The sequence below is a fragment of the Chiroxiphia lanceolata genome, chromosome 1 (genome assembly GCF_009829145.1).
Source record: "Chiroxiphia lanceolata isolate bChiLan1 chromosome 1, bChiLan1.pri, whole genome shotgun sequence".
In the NCBI taxonomy this organism is placed as follows: domain Eukaryota; kingdom Metazoa; phylum Chordata; class Aves; order Passeriformes; family Pipridae; genus Chiroxiphia; species Chiroxiphia lanceolata.
The window spans coordinates 33,072,215-33,089,242 of record NC_045637.1 but is presented as its reverse complement, the minus strand read 5'-3'; the positions used below and the strand labels follow the sequence as shown (position 1 = coordinate 33,089,242).

Sequence of the window (17,028 nt, the reverse complement as noted above, 5' to 3'; positions counted from 1 at the left end):
CCCAAATAGCAGCAGATACTTCCAGGTTTTCAGCCAGCAGCATGTTGCAAATATTTCAGTTTATATGTCCATGCTATTATGACTAAGTGTGGGAGGAATCTGAACAACTATAAAACTAGTTTAAGAATATCAAGTCCTCTAAGGCAGGGGAACATGAGGGCACAGGAAATACTTGAATCAGTGTACCTGTGATCAAGGAGTGGTGACTGTAGGTTGGCCAAGTGCTCTGATGGTGATTACATAGCCATTACTGAGATTCATGACGACAATAATAACACTATTCTAAGTTCCTCAGTGCCTCAAGAGTCAGGAGTGTTTACCTACAGCTCATCTCACCACAACTCTGTGAGGCAGATAAGGACGCTTTGTAGATAGACATTAAATGACTCGTCCACATTTACTAGGCACTGACTGGAGTGAATGGCAGTCCTAGGACTAAAACCCATCATTAAGGCCTCTGGCCTAATCACAGTTGGTCATTTTCTCTTTCCATATTATAGAGGTAAAAACAAAAGAGTTATGAAAATAACTACTATCTACATTCAGGACCTAATTTTCTGAGTTCAGGTTTTTATAATTAAGGGACACTCACAGATTAGCTCAGTGCATTTTAAGGATTAAACAGCAACGAAATTTCACTCATTAAAATTCAGAGTGTTTTATTTAGATAACATATAAGCAGAGATTTGATAGAACAGCATTAGGATCTGGTCAGAAAACAATGGCCGGCATGGTCTGTAGCAAGGGTTGTGCAAGTTTCTGAGTAAAATGCAGGACCTCCAGCCTCAGACTATTATGAGTGATTTACACATAGTTCTCCTCCAAGATTTGTCTACACAGCACAAAGCGGTGCCACCCCAACAAGATCCTGGCAATAACTCTAAATGAGCCTGCTCATTTATTGGGAAAAGCATACAGCACTGCCAGCTTTTCTCCCGGGTAACTACATACACCTAAGATAAATCATGTATACCCAGCTCAGGAATCCCAAACACAGCACTCCACTGTGCTGTGAGGGCAGGGCACAAATACTCCTTCTGTAAAATGCAAAGTGCATCCCGGGCATCAAAATAAAGAAATCAATTCGAGAAGTAAATTTTTCTGCAAGCACATGCCATGGATTTACTCACACATATATGATTACATGTTCCATATTCACAAGATGGAACTGTATATTCTTTTTACAGATTGCTTCAGTCAGGAATAAGCTGCATGGTATGAGTACGTATGGAGGGGTACAACTAAACTGGCATGTGTATGTAGAAATGTATGTGAAGATCTAAAACCATTTGACAACTATGTTAAATTTGGCTCTTGTTTTTAATATTTTAAATTACTGAAGAGATGCAAATATTTTCATGGGCATTTATAGCTGCACATAAAGGAAGACATAAGATGAATGTTTACAATGTTACAACTCAATGTGGAATGGCATAGCCAGAATTCTTAACTTTGTATGTTATTTTATAAAGGAAAGACTAAATTACACTGCATAAATCTGCATAAGAAATTACATTTAAGGTTACTTCTATCATAATGCTGCTCCAAAAGCAGGAAATTTCCCATATTTTTCATATTTATATAAAGATGTCTCTTCTATCTACCTTTACTATAACACACTTTCCTACTTGAAAGTGTTCTGATAGAAACTGCAAAAAATATTGGAAGATTAATCTTGCAATAAGTTACTTTAAACCACTAGATCAACATGCAGTTTCAGATAATAGCCGTAGTTAAACTGCATAAATTATTCTGTAAATACAATGTCCCTAACTTCAAGAGCTGCCTTCAGCAGGCACTTCTGAATTAGAACATCTGTCCTTCTGCATGAACAAGGGTTATAGTTTACTGAGTCACAGCTGAGGAAGGTGAGAGACCTGTTGTACATACGTAGTACTTAAGCTTAACTATTATATATCAAAGTACTGTTAGAAACAAGCTAACTGCACTAACAAGAGTCTGAGGGCAGCAAAAATAAAGGTTACTATTTTCACACACTGCTGCTTAAATGTTCACAGTTTGAAACGCAACTTCTGTCGGGACAAACACTTTCTTTCTTGAACATTTAATAACTTACAAAAATAATACAAATTACCAAAAGAAAGAAGTCATCTGTGACACTAGAGTTCAGGTTTCCAAACCAAAAACTATTCTGAGTCAAAGCATCAGCAGGAGCCTTAGAATGCTAGACAGAAATAAACTAGGTAATAAAATGCCATTATGTTCAGCAGTGCACAAATCTTTTGGATTGACAAGCTTGGACTATTTTGTTAGAACAAAGGATGGTATTCCTTTAAATCTGCCCCTTAAGGGGAGAGGACCCAATTTAGTCCTGAATTTACAGAATAGTTTCCAAGATTTCATACAGGTTGCTCTGGATTTACAGTCACAAGAAAACTAGAATGGGCTCAGAGATCAGATGTTAAAATAGTAATTTTGATTTGGACAAGAGTCGCATGAAACAGTTTGCTTCCTTTAGCATCCTGGTAAAAAGCTGTCTTTTCCATATTGGTCTTTATTCTTCCTTTTTCTGTGGTTCATCTACTGTTAGTCATGTCAACTACTACAGGAAAAAAATGAAACAATCCAGTTTGTGGTTCAAGTCTGTTTCATGAATATTTAATGGTGAAGAAATACTTCTGGCACAGAAATAAATTTAATATACTTGCTCATGTCAACCATTTTCTCAAAGCCAATTTTAGGAACTTTCACCATATAGGATTCTAGTCCTTAAAAGCATGAATCCTTGTATTATCCACAGAGCTTTCTTAAGAAATAATAGATCAGTCTCTTAAGACACAGAGCACCATAGGAGAGATTCCAAATGTCACTTTTCATTCTTACTACCTGCTTTACAATCCCCCTTCTTTTTCTTTTTTTTTTTCCTTTTCCTTTTCCTTTTTTCTTTTTCTTTTCTTTTTCTTTTTTCTTTTTGTGTGAGGGTAGAACAGGAGTACAGTAAAAACACAAAAATAAAATTGGGGGAAAGTCTCTTACAAAAAGTAGAAACAACAGACACAAAACCCAAGACCGAGCTGAAAAAAAAGATTGTCCCAGATGAAATAATAAGACATACAATAAAAAAAATTTAAAAATTAGAAAAAAAGCATTGAATCAAACTGTTTCCTGCAATGCTGGAGTTCCTTGATGTAGTGCGATTACTAAATATAGTATTTTACTAATCTCAGCAGGGCGCTGGCTAACTGCATGCCCGTCAGATGTTTTTAACGGCCACCCCCTGTGGAACAAATCTAAGGAGCGCATGAAAAACACCCACATTTAAAAAAGCCCCCTTGCTAGATCATTAAGGAAAGATAAAGGCCTGTACATTCAGATGTGATATATAACACAATCATTGTGTCAAGAAAACATATGTTTGATTAGTGCACCTCAGGTTCATTAATCGCTGTGTCTGCTTCACAGCAGTGGGCAGAGTTTCCACTGTAGCTACTGCACCAAAGGGTAAAGACACTTGGTAGCTTGAAGACTGACAGTTCAGCAGTAAATCTTGAGTTATTCCAACATGCCTCTCTTACACAGTTTGAATAGCAGCTGTATTGTAGCCTTAAATCTTCATTAAAATACAGTCCTAGGGTTTAGACTAAGAAACAAACCATTACTGCACCATAAATAGGGAACAAGCAGACAAGGCATTGTCACAGGTTACTGTGGCAATGTTTTATGTTCCTGACTACAGCATAGCAGACACTTGACATCTATAAAAACAAGCGAAGTACAAATAAGAGCAAAAAAACTTACTTGATACAGTTCCCAAAAGGAATATATAAAATATCTGCTAAATGCAAAGCAAGTTTATCATCTGAGCCAAAGCAGCTTGTATGTCCTTTTTTTTCAAGCTATTTAGATATGCCCTGAATTCAGAGCTCCTGTTCCAGTAATTCTGGAGATCTGGGAAGTCTGGTCATATATTATGCGCAGTCAAGCAAAGGAGACCCAGCTCTGTCTTACCTCTGGGTGTGATGTTTGGTTTCACTAAAGAGAAAATCAGCTAACACCACTGCCATCATAGCAGCATAGAGGATAATCAGTACAGTAAGGTGCTTACTGTCCTCCTTCCATCTGTTAAATCTCAGCCCAGGTATGTATTTAAAAGACAGTGTCCCTCTGGAGCACATGCGAACTGAGCAACCATATTTACAACAGCTGGCATTGAGAGATGCAAAGAGACCTTTGCAAACCTATTAGTTTGTCTGATAAGGAAGCTGAAATCAGGAGATGGGACTTTCTATTAAAAAAAAAAAATAAATCAGGCTTACATTGAAAACTACCTGGCTCCCCTGTTCATTTCCTCTGTTCTATAACAAAGATAAGTATTTTTTTATTGACATAGGAGAGAGTAGCTTAACTACAGTGAGTTTAAACACTACATACAACCCTCCCCCTAAGTGAATAAGAAAATCATGAAAAAAAATTAATAAATTAATTATTCAGAAATTAACACACTGTAAAGAACTACAGAATAAGCTATAGCTGATGTGGTTTTTGTAGAAACAACTTGTCTGCCATACACCTATAATTATTCAGGTAAAGACTGTATTTCCAGGGAGAGGAGTTTTAATTAATTTTATAATTCTCAGTCAAAGGAAACATGAAAAAACTGGCAACCCTGAGATCTCCTATTTTCATCACATGGCTAAAAAGTAGGAGGGAAGTGAGAGATTCTGTGTTCTGCTAATAACATACACAGAGGACAAGCATGGTATGGAGCATTTGTGGAGGAGCCTGTGTCTTGAGTATCAATCTGAACAACTGACTGAGAGAGGAACTTGGTAAGTTTGGAGAGAGAAAATTGCTTTGGTTTAAAATAACTTTCTAGCAACAGCATGAATGGAAATGTTCTCAGGAACACACTTTTTCAGGATGAAGGCTGTCACTGAAGTGAAAAGCAAAGCAAGCATTAATGATTCTCTGTTTACAAACTGCATGTGAAAGCCTTGAACACTGTGTTAATGAAGAGGGAACAGGATTACTGTGAAACTGTGAATAGAAAATCAGCTGCCTGAGTTTGCTCAGAAGTCTGATGCTGGTACAGACATTGATGTTGTGCATTAACCTAGAAATAGGGCAGTATGCTTAAAGAACCACCCTATAATTAAAACAAGAAACAACCACTTCACTTCTGAAAATTACCCTGCTACCAAAACCTGGCCAGAGAAACCCAATACAGCTTCCAACTCTGAACGAGACTGAAAGAGATGACAGCCAAAAAAAATCCCTTTTCTGAAAGTCTCAGCTTCAATCACAGAGAGGGGAATAAACTGTAACTTGTCTCTTTTCTCCTTCTTCACCTTTTCTTATTGCTTCTCTTTTTAAGGGATTTTGCCTGAGAGCTGAGTTCCCTTACTATAATTAAAGCTAAACCCCAGTCTGCTATGAATTCACCACTGCACCTTCACATTTTTGCCAACTGAAACTTCCAGTCTTTCAAAGTTTGGGCTCTATTCCAAGGCTAAGCCCACAGCTAAGTTATCAAGTCACATTAGGATTTACTGAGAAAGATTTTGGCAGAGAACACAGCCCGGTGTGTTTAGTGCTGGCTGCAGTATTTTGAGAGATCCTGATAGCTTTTAAACTTTCTCATACATAAACCCCTTAAATTCTAAAATTGGATATGGAAATATAACTCACATTTTTTCCACAGACCAAGTTACATGAAGGGGTATGTGGGAGGATTTCGAATTATTATTTGTAAGATGCCAAGCAGAAAAGCTAAAATGTTACCAAGGTGACAACCACACCACACCTGGGGACCCACACAACACTATTAGCCAGTTATTCTGTTTACCTTCTTTTCTTTTAGAAACTGAAAGAAAAAAAAGAGGCACCTGGCTGTTTCCGGAGGCAAGAAGAACAAAACTTCAGCAGTTCTTGAATAGAGGGCCTCTTTGCTTGTAAGAGAGAGAAAGGCAACGTTGGCCAGAACAGAAGAAAGCTAGTTTAGACAGATTTTTGGACAGAAGCCAAGTAGTTGGAGACCTTGTGCTAGATTTGCATTTGTTTTCCTAATTCTACATGTTCATGAGTTAATTCAGAAACACTTTTCCTGCACCAAATATTACCTCCTACGGTATGCTCTGTGAACAAATATGCTATATTTCCATACTTGTACACCTTTCCTTATGGAAACTCACATGAGAATGATTCTTATGGTTATTTTTTCTCAGAATGCTATCATTATTTTGACTTCCTTTGAGGTCAAAAATAGGATAATATGAACTAGATGATCCATAGTCCACAGAAACATTTCCAAAATAGATGAAAAGTATAAAACCACTTGTAGATCTACCCTGAGTCACTGCCATCAACTGTGGTACTGCCTACCTTCCCTCAGAAGTCAAGTGATTAAGATGACCCTATAAACCAGAGTGCAACGAAGTTCGGGTAAGAAACTGGGAGCAGATACAGCTGGGACAGCTGACCACAGCTGAGCAAAGGAATATCCCATACCATATGGTATCATGGTCAGCACAGAAAGCTGGGGGAAGAAGGAGGAAGGGGAGGGAAGAGGCATTCGGAGAGATGGCATTTGTCTTCATAAGTCACTGTTACTTGTGATGGAGCCCTGCTTTCCTGGGATGGCCGAACACCTGCCTGCCCATGGGAATTGGTGAATTAATTACTTGTTTTGTTTTACTTGTATGTGTGACTTTTGCTTTCCTTATTAAACTGTCTTTATCTCAAACCCTGAGTTTTCACACTTTTACCCTTCTGGTTGTTCTCCCTCATCCCACTGGAGGGGAGTAAGAGAGCAGTTGCATGGAGCTGAGCTGCCCACCAGGGTTAACCCGTAACTGTCCCCTCTGGCACCTAGTGTAGGGCATGAGGGGTTAGAGATAACAACAGATTTGATCATAGTATGTTATATCAAATTTATAGCTGTTTAGATATTAATTGCCAGGCTCCTGTGCTTGTCATGGGGCTTGCTTGCCTGGCTGTAAATTAGAAACTATTGCTCGTTACTGGCTGCTTTTTGCTTCTGCTGTTTCCTGTTCTCCTTATCATCCTATTCTGCTCTGCCTGGGAACGTACTGATAACAGGAACGGGCTGGCAGATGGCCAGGGCAATGCTGCCATACCTGTGCTGGACAGGCTGGATCTCAAATTCACAGGACTCTGACTGTGGGTAAATTCATGCTGGAGCAGGTACAACCAGAAACAGAGGTGGCCATGGAGTAGTCTGTGCCAGAGCAGGTACTCCCCTGTCTGTGGCCTATGGGTATCGTCATTCTGGAGCAGCTACATCCCTAAGGAATGTAGAGAAGCCCACACTGGACCATATACTGCCCCAGTGGACTGTGGACCTGTGAATAATCCCAAGGTGGAGTGAGGGTAAGGGGAAGAGTTCACTGCAATGAACCCTATGGTCTGGTCCAAAGGGACAAGGGGTGCAGAATGTAATGGAAATACCTTTAAATTTTTGTAACCAAGGATTTGAGTTGCATGTTACAAAAATTACTGTAGCAGGAACCCCTTGTTGCTAGCCTGGTTAGGAGCAAAGGGAGCAAACCCTATTGCTACAGCCTATTGTTAAATCCTACAACCTGGCCCAAAGGAACCTGGGGTGGAGACTGTAATGGAAATACCTTTAAATTGTTGTAACCCAGGATCTGAGTTGTGTTTTATAGGAATAACTATAACAGGAACCATCTGAACCAAGAGAGGAAAAGCCTCACAAGAAGATGCGAAAGTGCAGCAGTGACCCAACCTGAGCTGTCTTTGGTGCTCAGCAACTCCATACAGCACACCACCTCTCCTGTCCAGAGTGACCACCATAACAGACTGAATAAACACGGACTAAATGAACTCAATGGACATTTTGTGGACTTTTTAAAGGGGTGGTCCACAGACTAAGGGGATGATATCTGCGTATATATCACGGGATAGGAAAGAGTGGGTTGTTAATGAGGGAGTGTGGGACCTGAGCATGATGTCAATGGTATGGAATAAAGGGTGGAAGTTACATTGGTTCTGGCTGGGATGGAGCTAATTTTCTTCATAAAAGCACGTGTAGTACTAAAGTTTGGATTTGTGACCAAAACACTTGATAACACACTGACGTTTTTGCTATTCCTGAGCAGAGCTTCCAAGTCAAGGCCTTTTCTGCTTCTCACACCACCCCGCCAGCGAGCAGGCTGGGGGTGCACAAGCAGTTGGGAGGGCACACAGCCGGGACAGCTGACCCCAACTGACCCAAGGGACATCCCAGACCTATGACATCCTGTTCAGTGATAAAAACTGGGGAAAGGTGGAAGGAGTGACATTCAGCACTACAACATCTGTGTTCCCAAGTCACCATCACATATGATGGAGCCCCACTTTCAGGAGATGGCTGATCATCTGTCTGTCCACGGGAAGTTGTGGTTGAATTCCTTGTTTTTCTTTGCTTGCACACGCAGCCTTTGTCTATATCTCAGCTCTCGAGTTTTATCACTCATGCCCTTTTGATTCTTTCCCTCATCCCACCAGGGGGGAGAGAGTGAGCAGCTGTGTGGAGCTTAAGCTGCCCACTGGAGTTAACCCACAACAAAAGTCTATAGTAATTGGAACATCAGGCAATAGTTTGTTAATTGGTGAAAGTGCAAACTTCCCATCAGAAAAAAACCCCACAGTTCCCAGAAGAGACAGAAACTGAGATAATGAGGACTTTGTCAACCATTTCTAAAGGTGTTTATACTCCCTGTGGGCAAGAGAAAAATATTGCTGTTGGGATTATTGTACTGGCCATTGAGCATGGCACAGTACAAACATACAGGAGGATAATACCCTCTGCCAAAGGCCAGGTTTCAATACTTTTGGTGATGACAGAGCACAACATCATTCTGCACATCATTTTACAGAAACTGATCTGAACAAGGAGCAGGTACAGTCCTAGTACACCTGACTAAGACCCAAGGCACTGGGACAGGAAACAAAAGCCTGAATCCACAGCTTGTTTTACAGAAGTAAGTATTGATAATACATGGTAGCACAGTCACTCAAGCTATTTCAAGGGAATTAAAGAGTAAGAACTCATTATATTTTTCAATATAAATGTCATTATTTCTCTCTGCCCTTTGAGCGTTAACACTAAGGTGAATCAGCTGATCATAGTTCCCTCTGGGCCTGACTGTACGCTACTGTTTCAGAACAATTTCACTAATATTTGCAGTCTGGTCAATCCTGCTGGAAAACAAGTCTCCAATGGCTTGGGGGGGTGGGGTTAGATGCACAGTTATACACATAGAATTATTGGGGGGCTTGATCCCAAATGTGGATGAAGCAGTATTTTCTTTAACAGCCTTATTTCAAAAGTGTTCTCTAACACTATTCTACATACATCTTCACTTTCTAATATCCTCATTTTTCCTGATTTTTGGAGATAGGATCTTCAAAGAACCATTCATCTAAAAACATTTTGCTAACATAGCTTTCAAATCTGTATAACATTAATGATGTCAAGACGCCTGACGCTATAATTTCAAAGGCTTCTCTTAATTATTGTTTGTTTTTTCTAATTTGAATGAGTGATGTGACTTTTGTACCCCTCAGAACTAGCCCATTTTCCACGATAACAATCTCAGCCCAACAGTGGCCACGAACTGTCTGCAGCCACACATCCAAGGACAGAACAGTATCACTTGGTGATACAAAAAGTATCACTTTTTTGATGATTTTACAGCTTTAAATGACTTGCTATTAGCATCCATAGTGCCCATGTCAATTTAAAAAATGTCATTTACGTGCTTTTTAAAATCTGACCTGCTCAGAGAAATTGTCAATTATGCACAGATCAGATCAAAACTATAACTCTTTCCTTGAAGTTCTCTGAGGGTTGAATTTCCCTGAAATTCTCCTCACATACCTCAGTAGTTAGATCCAAGCACTCCCAAATCCAACCTTCACAAAGTGTTTAGTTTTGTTTAAAGCCACTGCAGTGAAAGGTTTGAGTTCAGTGTCAACCCTAATATAAGTGTAGAAATTTAGTTTCAGCCTACCCCTGCCAACAATTCAAACCCATGCCCTGAAATGTATGAGCCACAAGTAAACCTGACTCTAGAGCATCCAGCAGGACCTCTCCTGTACATGCAGTCACTCAGAAACATGTGACACTGGGGAAATGAGAAACATTTAGAGATGCCGAACAATAAAATATTAAGTATATCAATTTATAAAATGGAACAGTTAACCACGAAAAAAGTGTGGAGAGGAAAAAAATAATTGTGTAACCATTGCAACCAAAGGAATACATCACATAGAAACTATATCCTGTGTGAGGTTTTGCTATGTAGCCACTACAGAGAAAAAGCTAAGATTTCCAAGCCCTGCCAATGCAGCAAGCCAAGTATGGCTGCAGCCGTGCACTGGAAACTCCCAGTGGAATTTCCTACTGGACTACTTGCTAGTTACATTTTGCCTAAGTAAAAAGTGGAGGTTCAAGTTATTCATGTGCAAACAGCTTCTCTAAATGTTTCCATGTAAACAAACTCTCAGAATAATTTACTGCACTTAAACAGTCAGCAGAAACAACTGAAACTTTCCTAATCTGGTTACAAAACAATGGCCAAAATTAATAACAGTTTACCAAATAACAGTTTTACCAAAACTAAATTTTCCTTTAAACTATTTCTAATCAAAGTCTGCAAAACAATTAACTTGTAGATGATATTCATAAATATGAAGCAAGCACCAAAAATGCTTTATTCAGAGTTTGTAAAGGCTTGCTTTAAGTATTTGTGTTTAATTATCACTGGTAATTTGAAGCTTGAGCTTTGAAAGTATCCAAGCTAAACACCTGTTTTTCAGCAACACTGAGCTGCTGCTTATCAATTACAAATATCTTTAGAATAATAAACCATAAAGAATAAAAATGCAATTTTTTAGTACTTAACTATATATCAGTCCCAATAACTCTTAATATTCAGGGCTTACAATAGAACATGGTTGAGATTATACACAAACAGTTTAAAAGAATTAAGTAACCACATTTTAGAGATGTGTCTCCTGCAGCTAAAGTAGTTCAAGAAAACCATTCAAATAAGCAAATAACATTGTTTACATTTACAAATGAAACATCATATGAGTATTTATTGATTTTTTTAAAAAATTCAAAAAATACATTGTAACAGAACAGAATGTATACGTTCTTCAATGAAAGACAAAACTACGGTTATCATCTGGACCAGAATACAAATACATGCTAACAATTTAAAAATCATTTTGGGTCATTCAGGAAACATGAAACAAGCTAGCTGTTTGCAAATGCAGTAGTTATCTACTTAGTAAATAAGCCTGAGAAATTTAGCTTGCAAAGAAATTGGCTTTTAAACTCTTAAAGACAAAGAGTTTTCGAGGTTGAAATGGTGAAGAGACCTGTGTTGTGCAGCTGACAGGCCACTGAGCCACTTCCCACAGAGATTCTATTCACTGCTCCACCTCGACTCAGCCACCCATCAGCAGCAGTTTCACATCAATAACCAGGCTTATTCAAGCAAGGTGTTAAAAAGCATGCTAAGATGATGTAAAACCATCAGTTACATACACAGTGGATAGATGTTAATAATTGAGATTCTTTATCAAATTCCTTGGTTTGTATTAGGGCCAAGTAAAAAGTAGTAGTCTAGTTCATGGATGAAACATTATACTTTTTCGCTCAAGGTAAGATCCTTTAAAAACAATTTCTACATAAGCATCTAGAATCAAAGCATGAAAAAAACCAGGACAAACACAACTAATCATTTTACAATAACCACATACTGTAGGCAAGTAGGAACCAAAACAGTAACATAAATTGTGCATCTGTTCTATGAAAATAAAGCATTACTAGTAGACACAAGCAATCTGACAAGATGTGAAAGTGAGCAGTGAGAACTCCACGGATTGAATTTCTTTTCATCAGAATTCATCTGTTTCTACTGCAGGCAGGTAACAAATCGAACTCAGGAAGACTGAATTCCTATTAGCAGCTTAACTCTACTACAGTGAGGCTGAGGCTTTTACCATTTGTTTCATTAAGAGACATTCAAACTAATGAAGCAAAAATGACATTTCAAAAATGAAGACCAAAAAATAGCTGAATGTATATTTTAGACAGAAACAGTCTTAAGTTAAATCCACAACTGACAGTATCTGATGTTATCATCATGGCTAGGCTTCGCAAACGAAGATTTGGGGAGGGCTCTACCCATGTTTGTTGCAAGCACGCTGGATATCTGATGTAAGCAAAAGTAATTTAACTATGCTGCTTATACCAGCAGAACATCTGACACTATTCCTTGAATCCTAGCAGCCTCTTTTAAGTCACTTCCCATTTGTAAATTACAAAAAAAATCCATTATCAGGCATGCAAAAATTCCAACAGAAACCTCCCATTTCCAGAATTTGGTTATATGATCAAATTACATATGCTAGAGCATATGAAACCAACATTTCAAATGAAACAAATTCACAATTCTGAAAAGGGAAAAAACCCCAAACAAAACAAAAACTCAAACCAAAAACCTATGACAGGAAAAATATATTTCTACATATCTGGTCCTATCCCCTGATGGCGCAACACAGTGAAATGAGCCATTACCCATATACACATATAAATTTGCACGTAATGTGATAGGGAAGAGGCTTCCTTTTCCCATCTTCCACACTGCAGAAATGACTGGATGTACTACAGAGGCTGCCACTGTCCTATGAAATGTAGAAATTGCTGGGTGCAGGTTATCAGTGATGAAGGACTCATGCACTGACCCACTATGGTTCATCTTACATTCTATAATATTGACTGTGATGGCAAAAACATTCTGCATTGCTCTGACACTAGGTCTACTTTCACTACTGAGCAAAACATGGTTTTCAAATGTCCTGATCCCAGCCAGAATAGGGTTAATTTTTGTAGTACTTAGAAGGGGGCATGAAGTACTTAGAAGGATCCAGAAGTTATTCTACACCACCTCACATCATTGCTGGGGGTGGGGAGAAGGGATTCTCTTCCAGGGAAAACAGAGTCCCTTTCGGTCGAGCAGCATGGTGGAGGAAGTGGTTGGATGTTGTCTATTGTCCAGGGGTTTCCGAGTGAATCCTTCATTTCTTGCACCCTCTGTCATTAGTATTGTTGCTTTTACTGTTCGTTTTCTTATCTCATTGCTGTTTCCAGTAAATTGTTCTTATCTCAGCCTTGATCTTTACCTTTTGGGCCTCCAATTCTCCTCTCCATCCCACCACAGAGCGAGGGCTGGAAGGGAGGGGAAGGGAGGGAGTGAGTAGCACATGGCTTAGAGAGTCGCTGTGGGAGCACTAAATTGGGGATTACCATTCCTAAACCATGACAGACTTTTTTGGCATCCAGTGTTGGGCACGAAGGGTTGCGATAACAACTGATTTGCCCAGAGTGAGTTGGAAACAAACTTGATCTAAGCACTTGTTGTATTAGGCATAGAGCCACTGATTACAATGTTGCTTGGTCAGTTTATGTGCTTGTGGTACCTAACCCAGTATATATTCCCATATGTGCTGCTCATGATGTTTTTTTTCTGAGCAGGAAGGGGGATCAGGATTGCTTTGTTGCTGTACTGTGTGATATCAGCTTATGATATGATAACATCAAAGGCAATAAGGGTCATTTGGGATGTGTATTCAATGTTGCTCTTTTGCCCTTATCTCAGGTGCTATCTCTGGGAGTTCGTTAATAATCGTACCCAGTTTGAGGGGGGAACGGGGAGGATGATTTTCTCCAGCTTTTCACCCCTTTTTCTTTTTTCAGGCCTGTTACAACAGCTTCCGAGAATTTTCAATTCCCTTTGGATGTTAAGGAAAGCATGTTCTTGTTGCTATGTCTGCCAGGTCTCCTCAGTGTGGTCCACACCATGTTTAGTTAAGATTTCTAGGAAGGTCATTCAGAGATCCTCCCTGAGGGTGGACAGTCATGAGTGGCATGGAATATGGGAGAAAATGGGCCAGTTTTGGGGGAAATTATCTGCTCCAATGGCATGGAAGTTCACTCCTGAACAACTACAAGACCCTGATAAAGTGACAGAATACTTGGAAGGAGAATGCTGTGGTAACTCCAGAGAGGAGCAACTTATTGAAATGTATTGAGCCCTGGCTACTCTTCACTGGGCACAGTTCAATACTAGACAGCACCCTCATGGGGAGGAGAAGGAAAGCAGACCAACAGGCACTGTGGCCACCCAAACTGCAGCAGAACCACAGAAAGCTTGCAGGCTCTTTCTCTGTTATGAGGAGAGATAAACAGATGCTACAGGCCTGTGCATTGGAGAGGACCTGGGGAGGGAGGCCAGTGAAGATAAAAAGCCTTGAAGAGAACAGGAGGAGTGTCTTTCTGAGGCAGTGCTTTTTGCAGCACTGCTAGAAGTTTTTCCCTTGTAAGTCTAGTGTTCTCGACTTTGGAAAAAATTTTCCTGAACTCCTTCCACTGCTTGGTATTTCAGGGGTACTTGTGTGTTATCTTACTTCACAATTAGGGAAAATTATTCTCTCAAGGATGATCTAGTAGTGCACCCAAGCAGGTGGAACACCATAGAGAAAGGTATCCAGTACCTGAGAGAATTAGCTGTGCTGTAGATAATCTATAAGAATACAAATAACAAGCAGTCCCCTGTAGATCCAGATGAGGTCCAGTGTACAAAACCTGTTTGTACAGAGCATGCCATCATCGTACACCAACTGACGGGCATTGATGTCAATGAAAGAAGGAGAACAAACAGTGTTTCAGGTGACTACCTGACTCTGGCAACATGAAGATTGTCTTTTTCCTCCCTACTAACCTGAGTCTCAGCTGCAGAAAGACTGTCCAAGACTGCAGACAGATTCGAAAGACTCAAGGAAATTAGAGAAGAAATGTCCCATGTCCCGCCAGTGTGGACCAGACTCTCTTCTATTGGGAGCAAGCGCTCCAATAGAAAGCTTGGGAGAAAGAGGGTACACACCACCAGGTAACCAATGGTTCTACTTGCATGACCATGGAGAGGACATGAGGAAGTGGGATGGAAAACCCACCTCTACCGTAGCAGCATGGATACATGAATTGAGAGGAAGAACAACCACTCCAAGAAATTCTTCAAGGATAGATGCCACTCCAGTTTCCAGAGGGCAAGTCCTCAGAATAGGAGACCTGATGTTACCTCCAATCCTCTTGAACAGACCTCCAGTTCATATTAACAATGAGCAATGAGTACTATTACCAGAACTTGAGGGGCCCTGCCTCCAGCCAGGTGGAGGAAAGGGACAATCAGATCTATTGGACTGTGTGGATCCAATGGCCTGGCACATCAGAACCAGAAGAGTGTAAGACTTTAGTTGACATTGGTGCACAACGTATCCTGATGCCGTCAAGATATGTAGGGGCAGAATCCATCTCTATTGCTGGGGTGACAAGGGGAACACAACAACTGACTGTACTGGAAGCTAAAGTGAGCCTGACTGAGAATGAATGGCAAAAACACTCCATTGTGACTGGCTGTGAGGGACTCAATTGTTGTTAATGTCTTAAACACTGCCAAAATCATAGAAAGACTTTTTGTCAAACTGTGAGGAAGCAACTGCCTGTCTGCAACCATCGAAGTACCCCCCTCCCAAACATGCTTCCTGATCGGAATCTGGACTGTGATGGAATAGTCTTCAGATAAGACTATTGCCTAATTTTCTCAAGTCAGAGGAGAAGTAAACAAGGCTCATCAGGTGGTGGAGGAGAAGAGTTTTGGGGGTGTGATTGCAAAATCTCTCCACACCAAACCAAAGGAGTAATCCCCAACCACTCCCAGGAAGACCATGTACACACAGGACATTCACATGAGAGGCACCTGAGAAGGGTTCATAAACCATTAAAGACCCCAGACTCATTCCTGACATCTTCCACCACAAGAGGACTGCATGTGATCCAAGTGATGCAAAAAATCCAGAGCCTGTCGCAAGAGACTGCAGAGCTTTTCCCTGCCAGGGGTGGTGCCTGGACATCCGAAGGTATATTAATCCATTGGACTCTATGTTGTGTGGGACCCTCACCACCAAGAAGACCAGAAGAATGGAACACCACTGGGTCCACGGAGTGGTGATAAATTTTCTATTTTAATCTTTCTCTGTCACGCTCTTTCTTGTCCCCCCCATCCTTTTTCTATTTCTGTCTCTCTCTCTTTCTCTGCCTCACATCTACTGTTAAATAAAATCCATACTATTGACTCTGGCATACAGTCTCATCTGCACCTTAATTTGGGCAAAGGCATTTCTAGTAATTTTAATAACTGGATCATAACACTGGCCTAGGGGCCCTGTGCATCCTTGGCACAGATTACATCAGGAGAGGGTCCATTTCAAGGACCCAAAAAGGCTTTGTTGGGCTCTTGGGATAGCTACTGTGGAGACAGAGGAAATCAGCTGAATACCTTGCCTGGTCTCTCAAAGAACCCTTCTGCTATGGGACTGCTGAGGGTTGAAGAATAGTTACTGATGGCCACCAGAATGGTGCACTGTCAGCAATACCGCACCAACCGAGACTCTGTGACCCCCACTGGTGAGATGATTCATGAACTGGAGAGCCCGGGAGTGGTCAGCAAGACTTGCTCACCCTTTAGTAGTCCTATATGGCCTGTGAGTAAGTCCACTGGAGAGTGGAGACTGAGAGTCTCTCAGTCTATTGTGGCCTGAACAAAGTCACATCACCATTGAGTGCTGCTGTACCAGGCATGCTGGAACTTCAGTACAAACTGGAGTAAAGTGGTGCCACCATCAATATTGCTAATGTGGTTTTCTCCATTCCCTTAGCAGCAGACTGCAGGCCACAATTTGCTTTCACCTGGAGGCGTGTCCAGTACACCTGGAACTGACTGCCCCAGAGGGGGAAACTCAGCTCCACTATTTGCTGTAGACTGATCCCTACTGCACTGGAAAAGGCTCCAGAACATTTGCGATACATTCATGACATCACCGTGTGGGGCAAAACAGCAGAGGAATTTTCTGAGAAGGGGGAGAAGATAATCCAAATTCTCCTGAAGGTTGGTTTTGCCATAAAGTAAAGTAAGG

At 40.5% G+C, this 17,028-nt stretch overlaps 1 protein-coding gene across 5 annotated transcripts in view; it reads right to left on the bottom strand.

Annotated features, from left to right (window-relative positions):
• STAU2 (staufen double-stranded RNA binding protein 2) overlaps positions 1-17,028 on the bottom strand; it is a 168,656-nt gene that overhangs the window by 64,469 nt on the left and 87,159 nt on the right. The window contains exon 13 of one of the 5 annotated variants that reach the window (XR_004354254.1): positions 11,052-16,832. The exons of the other annotated variants lie outside the window; for them this stretch is intronic. The gene's annotated coding sequence lies outside the window, so the exon portion shown is untranslated. Of the gene's footprint in view, positions 1-11,051; positions 16,833-17,028 lie in introns of those variants that run through there. 5 annotated transcript variants of the gene reach the window in all.